We start from the raw sequence: 6000 nt of genomic DNA on the forward strand, positions 1-6000 counted from the left end.
GAACTGCACATTTGAGATCTCCCCAGAGTGGCTCAATGATATTGAGGTCAGGAGACTGAGGTGGCCACTCCAGAACCTTCACTTTATTCTGCTGTAGCCAATGACAGGTCAACTTGGCCTTGTGTTTTGGATCATTGTCATGTTGGAATGTCCAGGTACGTCCCATGCGCAGCTTCCTGGCTGATGAATGCAAATGTTCCTCCAGTATTTTTTGATAACATACTGCATTCATCTTGCCAACAATTTTGACCAAATTTCCTGTGCCTAAGTAGCTCACACATCCCCAAAACATCAGTGATCCACCTCCGTACCTTTCATCATAGGCCTTGATGACTCCTCTCCAAATGAAGCTTTTATGGTTGTGGCAAAAAAAGCTCAATTTTGGTCTCATCACTCAAAATTACTTTGTGCCAGAATGTTAGAAGCTTGTCTCTGTGCTGTTTGGCATATTGCAAGCAGGATAATTTGTGGCATTTGCGTAGTAATGGTTTTCTTCTGGCGTCTCGACCATGCAGCCCAGTTTTCTTCAAGTGCCCCCTTGTGCATCTTGAAACAGCCACACCACATGTTTTCAGAGAGGCCTGTACTTTACCTGAAGTTATTTGTGGGTTTTTCTTTGCATACCAAACAATTTTCCTGGCAGTTGTGGCTGAAATTTTAGTTGGTCTACCTGACCGTGGCTTGGTTTCAACAGAACCCCTCATTTTCTACTTTTTGATTAGAGTTTGAACACTGCTGATTGGCATTCTCAAGTCCTTGGATATCTTTTTATATTCCTTTCCTGTTTTATACAGTTCAACTACCTTTTCCCGTAGATCCTTTGACAATTCTTTTGGTTTCCCCATGACTCAGAATCCAGACATGTCAGTGCAGCACTGGATGAAAGATGCAAGGGTCTGTCAGGAGTCCAGAAACGCATTGACCTTTTATACACACATTAATTACAAGCAAACAGATCACAGGTGAGGGTGGTTAACTTTAATAGCTACTCAAACCCCTTTGTGTCAGCTTGTGTGCATGTTATCTGGCCAAAATCACCAGGGTATGTAAACTTTTGATCAGGGTCATTTGGGTAGTTTCTGTTGTGATTATGATTTAAAAAGAGTAAGCACAGTTTATTGATAATAAATGGCTTCAGCCAAACACTAACCATGAGTGAAAGAAACATTTTTGTGTTATCATTCATATTCTCTGAAAAATGGCCAAGAAATCATAAATTCTGCCAGGGTATGTAAACTTATGAGCACAACTGTGTACACTGAATGGACTATGCTTACCATATATACAATTAGAAAGCATTTATTATCATTGCGCAAAATAATGCCTTAAGCATTCACACAGCTGTCACCAACAATCACTATATTTTGTATAAGGCCTCTTTCACACGGGGCAGATCAGTGATGATCTGCCCCGTGAACACACGCTGGCTCAGCGGGGATCGCTCCGCCGATCCCCGCTGAGCAGGAAGATGACAGGTCCATCGCTGCACACTGTGCAGCGACGGACCTGTCAGAGCGCCGCTCTCCCCTATGGGGGGATCGGATGATGACGGTCCGTAGTGTCCGTCGTCACCCGATCCGATCCGAAAACGGATGGAAAAGTAGGTTTTTCCTCCGTTACACTTTTCGGATCGGAGCGGGTCGGATGTCAGCGGACATGTCACCGCTGACATCCGACGCTCCATAGGGATGACTGTATGTCCGTTTTTCATCCGAAAACGGAAGGATGAAAAACGGACATACGGATCGTCCGTGTGAAAGAGCCCTAATATGCTTCTTTTGCATGATCTTCCACTCCATCTAGTGGCCATAACGTGGTTTTATCCTAACTGAGGTATTTCAGAAAAAAACTGCATTATGGCCAGTAGATGGAGCTGATGATCATAGGAAATAAACATTGTGACTGAGCCAACCAGGACAAAGGCTTAGATGAGAATACGGGAGATGGAGCAGCCAGCTCATCTCTCCAGTGGCAGTCCAATGTGCACAGAGGGGAGGAAACCATTCTCACTTCCCAGCGGCAGATCCACAGTTCTGAAAGGGAGGTGGTCATCCTACCTCCACAACAGTTAGCCGGAGCGGATGATGTAGGATACCCAGCAGAAGCGGTGGCATCAGAGCAGAGTGCTACCAACCTCTGCCCAGCCCCGGCAACAACTCTGGATTTCCAGGGAGCCAAGGAAGGTGGCCCCCTTGTCCAGTGACAAGCTGATGTAGTGAAGCTCCTACTCCCAGCTGAAGCATGGCAACAGGACAGAGCGCTGCTGGCCTTTGCCTAGCACCTATAGTGTCTCCACGGCTTCAGGTAGCCAGGGCAGTCGCCCTCTCTCAAATTCCGCCAAAGTGCTGAGCATCCAATAGGGACGCCTGGCTCTTTGGCCAGTCAGGAAAGAGGTCTCACTGACCTGCCTCCAGATAGGCGGGGAGGCAATGCGGTGTGAAAATAGTGAATATTCATTCGCTATGGTCACACAATTGGGTGGGATAAGGGCGCACTCTCTGCGCCCCGAGCCCACCATTTTTTGAAGCCTATTAGAGTCTCTGGCTCTAATCAGGTGCTTCAAAAATATACACCCCCTCCTGCCCCCGCCATAGGAGTCCATGCGTCTGGCATCCTGAAAGGGATGTCCCCCTGTCCATCCCACTGTCCCTCTGTCCATCCCACTGTCCCCCTGTCCATCCCACTGTCCCCCTGTCCATCCCATTGTCCTTCTGTCCATCCCACTGTCCCTCTGTCCATCCCTCTGTCCATCCCACTTCCCCCCTGTCCATCCCACTTCCCCCCTGTCCATCCCACGGTCCCCCTGTCCATCCCACGGTCCCCCTGTCCATCCCACGGCCCCCCTGTCCATCCCACTGTCCCTCTGTCCATCCCACTGTCCCTCTGTCCATCCCACTTCCCCCCTGTCCATCCCACTTCCCCCTGTCCATCCAATGGTCCCCCTGTCCATCCCACGGTCCCCCTGTCCATCCCACGGTCCCCCTGTCCATCTCACTGTCCACCCCACTGTCCCACTGTCCCTCTGTCCATCCCACTTTCCCTCTGTCCCCCTGTCCATCCCACGGTCCCCCTGTCCATCTCACTGTCCCCCTGTCCATCCCACTGTTCCCCTGTCCATCCCACGGTCCCTCTGTCCATCCCACGGTCCCCCTGTCCATCTCACTGTCCATCCCACTGTCCCACTGTCCCACTGTCCCTCTGTCCATCCCACTTTCCCACTGTCCCCCTGTCCATCCCACTGTCCCACTGTCCATCCCACTGTCCCTCTGTCCATCCCACTGTCCCCCTGCCCATCCCACTTCCTCCCCTGTCCATCCCACTTCCCCCCCTGTCCATCCCACGGTCCCTCTGTCCATCCCACGGTCCCCCTGTCCATCTCACTGTCCCCCTGTCCATCCCACTGTCCCACTGTCCCTCTGTCCATCCCACTTTCCCCCTGTCCATCCCACTGTCCCCCTGTCCATCCCACTGTCCCCCTGTCCATCCCACGCTCCCCCTGTCCATCTCACTGTCCCCCTGTCCATCTCACTGTCCCCCTGTCCATCCCACTGTTCCCTTGTCCATCCCACTGTCCCTCTGTCCATCCCACTGTCCCCCTGTCCATACCACTGTCCCCCTGTCCATCCCATTGTCCTTCTGTCCATCCCACTGTCCCCCTGTCCATCCCACTGTCCCCCTGTCCATCCCACTGTCCCCCTGTCCATCCCACGGTCCCCCTGTCCATCCCACGGTCCCCCTGTCCTTCTCACTGGCCCCCTGTCCATCCCACTATCCCCCTGTCCATCTCACGGTCCCCCTGTCCATCTCACTGTCCATCCCAGGTTTGTACACTACTCACTCACTAATACTATTCTATGAGAAGATGCATGCTTGCAATGAATAATGTATTGCTTTTAACAATGTTCCTTCTAGAATTTGATACTGTATGGTCGTAACAATAAAATTTCCTTTTTTTTTTCTTTTTTCTTTTTTTTTCACAATGTATTTCTGTGTGGCGGAAAGTCTGGCTATCTTATTCCAAATAGGGTGACCACCTGGGTATTAGACCCCTTTCACACTGTGCCGCCCCGGGCGTCACCGGTAAAGTGGCGCTATTTTTTAACCCCCCACTAGCGGCCGAAAAGGGGTTAAATCCGCCTGCAAAATGCTGCCGCAGGGGCATTTTGCCGGCGGTATAGCAGCGCTGCCCCGTTGATTTTTTTGGGGGGCGTGGGTGCGGGGGGGGGCTGTCCCTGAATGGCAGTTTGGAAATGTGGTCACTATAGCGCCCACAATGCACGGGCCGCCACTGCACTGGCCTCAGTCCAGCCCCCCCCCCCCAGAGTCTGAAGGACAGTATGCTGGCCCATTGTTTAGAAAGTTTGGAGACCATATGGCCTAGACTTATTTCTTAGCCACAGTGAGTGTTCTGTTGCTGTATGCCTGGTTGTTTCTGCACTAACGTGGGAGAAGAATCTGTGGAATCTAACAGCCCTTTCTGGGGGGAGCCCTACATACGGGTCTGTAACCCTCTTCACACAGTCCTCATTATTGTACAGTGTGGCTTTGAACCCCTTTGTTTTGCAGTGGTTACTGAGGAACTTCATCCTACCTAATTCCCAAAAAAGAAAACCCCAACACTTGCCCCAGTCTCAAAATAAAAACAAAATATAACTACACTAAAAAGTCTGGGGTTGTCTTGCTTGAAGCAGAAGTTCTCCCTTAGCCGTCTTCTCCTGTGCCGCCATCTTTAATGGAGATCTGATGCATGTCTGGGGGACCTGGCAGAGATCCCCATGGCCTGTCTGCACATTCGCCATAATTTTATATAAAATGTTGGTTTCAGCAACTGTGTAAGAGGGAAGGAGGCAGGCCTTGCTAAAGTGGACGAACTCCCATCTTAATGAATTTTTACGAAGCTAACTTACCCTTTATACTGTCTATGCGAGGTACTCCCACTGCGTAACGTTACTCTCAAGTCTTGAACGGTCACATGACCTTTGAAAGACAAACAAATGGTCACTTCCTTAAAGAACTATGAACTTGCTGCCCACCTTCTGAAACTATGTACATTGTGTGCCCTCTAGTGTTCAACACTCATATATAATACACTAGCTGTCCACATGTTCAGCACATCAGCTCTTTATCGCTTGGATCTAGAATTTCGAGAACCAAGCGCTACCTCATATTCATACTCATCTATCTGCATGGAAGTTCAGTTGTGGGACCTGTCAGAGTTTAATGCCTGATGGCCAACTTAATGTGGGCATCCCTTATACGTAGGATGAGGCTAGGACTCAAACTCTGTGAGACGTTAGGATCAAACGTAGTTGGGTTCAGTTCTAAACGGGTTCTCATAACATTTTGGGTGCGGAATCCAAACCCCATTAAAGTCAAAGGGAGCCGGATGTTAAAAAACAGTAATTGCCATTTTCTAGGTTAATAGGCAAGGGGTAAAGTTAAATGCATGAAATAGATGGGGGATTGGGCTGGGCACTGCTTGAGCAAAAAAAACGTTAAAAAAAATTCTGGAAAGCAGCGATTTTATAATAGTTTACGCTCCATTCACATTGCTTTGTCTCCAAAGTCGCACAATTTCCAGTAGAGTGATCTGACTTTATATTCTCTGGAACAAAGTCATAACAAAAGTCATACCAAAGTAGTCCAGGCACCTTTTCAAAGTTGCACCGTTTTGAACGGGCGCCATTGACAAGAATGGGCCATGACTTGTCCTGTGATGTTGATGTCCAATGTCGCATGACAAATCGGACCCTTTGGGGCAAACTGACATTTATAAAGAAAAAAATGCTGTCTAAATTGCTGGTAAATGATAGTGTGGTTCTGCCATGCTTTTTGTGGGACAGGATCATGCGGCAAATCGCTCCTTCACAAATTGTGTGAAGCTTGGCGCCCGAAAAGGAGAAGGAGCTTCTTTTCGGGTGACAAACATGCAATGGGCAGCTCATTCAAGCACAGGGAAGGTGAAAACCCCTCATAATGGGCACAGCAGGTGTACAGACC

The 6000-nt window shown here is 49.4% G+C and overlaps 1 protein-coding gene across 1 annotated transcript in view; it reads right to left on the reverse strand.

Moving 5' to 3' along the window:
- Positions 1 to 5070, reverse strand: part of LOC141106564 (NACHT, LRR and PYD domains-containing protein 3-like) — a 32950-nt gene extending 27880 nt beyond the window's left edge. The window contains exon 1 of the mRNA XM_073597434.1: positions 4908 to 5070. The gene's annotated coding sequence lies outside the window, so the exon portion shown is untranslated. The remainder of the gene's footprint in view (positions 1 to 4907) is intronic.
- Positions 5071 to 6000: the final 930 nt, after the last annotated feature.

Source organism: Aquarana catesbeiana, linkage group LG08, assembly GCF_042186555.1.
Source record: "Aquarana catesbeiana isolate 2022-GZ linkage group LG08, ASM4218655v1, whole genome shotgun sequence".
Lineage (NCBI taxonomy): Eukaryota > Metazoa > Chordata > Amphibia > Anura > Ranidae > Aquarana > Aquarana catesbeiana.